The sequence below is a fragment of the Buceros rhinoceros genome, unplaced genomic scaffold, assembly GCF_000710305.1.
Source record: "Buceros rhinoceros silvestris isolate BGI_N320 unplaced genomic scaffold, ASM71030v1 scaffold20213, whole genome shotgun sequence".
In the NCBI taxonomy this organism is placed as follows: Eukaryota; Metazoa; Chordata; class Aves; order Bucerotiformes; family Bucerotidae; genus Buceros; species Buceros rhinoceros.
The window spans coordinates 61,345-61,668 of NW_010404592.1; positions in this window are offsets into that span (position 1 = coordinate 61,345).

The window sequence follows — 324 nt, forward strand, 5'->3', positions numbered from 1 at the left end:
GCCCTGGCACAACTTAAGGCCCGGGCACAAGAAAGATCCCTCCAGTTTCTTGGGGGGGGTTGCCAGAGTGCTTTTTCTTCTCAGTGCTCAATGCACCTTCATGCCCCCTGGGCCAGCAGAGGTTGTGGGGCAGCTGCACGTGGTGCAAGAGTCATCGGGGCTATCACCACAGGGCCAGTGGCTGCTGCTGTTAGAAGGTTTCTTCTGCAAAAATATCATGCATTTACTTATGGCTTCAAGCCCACGCCGAGCCCCTGTCCTGCAGCCAAGCACTGGGGCTGCCAGCTGGGAACAGCAGGGCACCGGCAAGCACCTGTTCTTGGT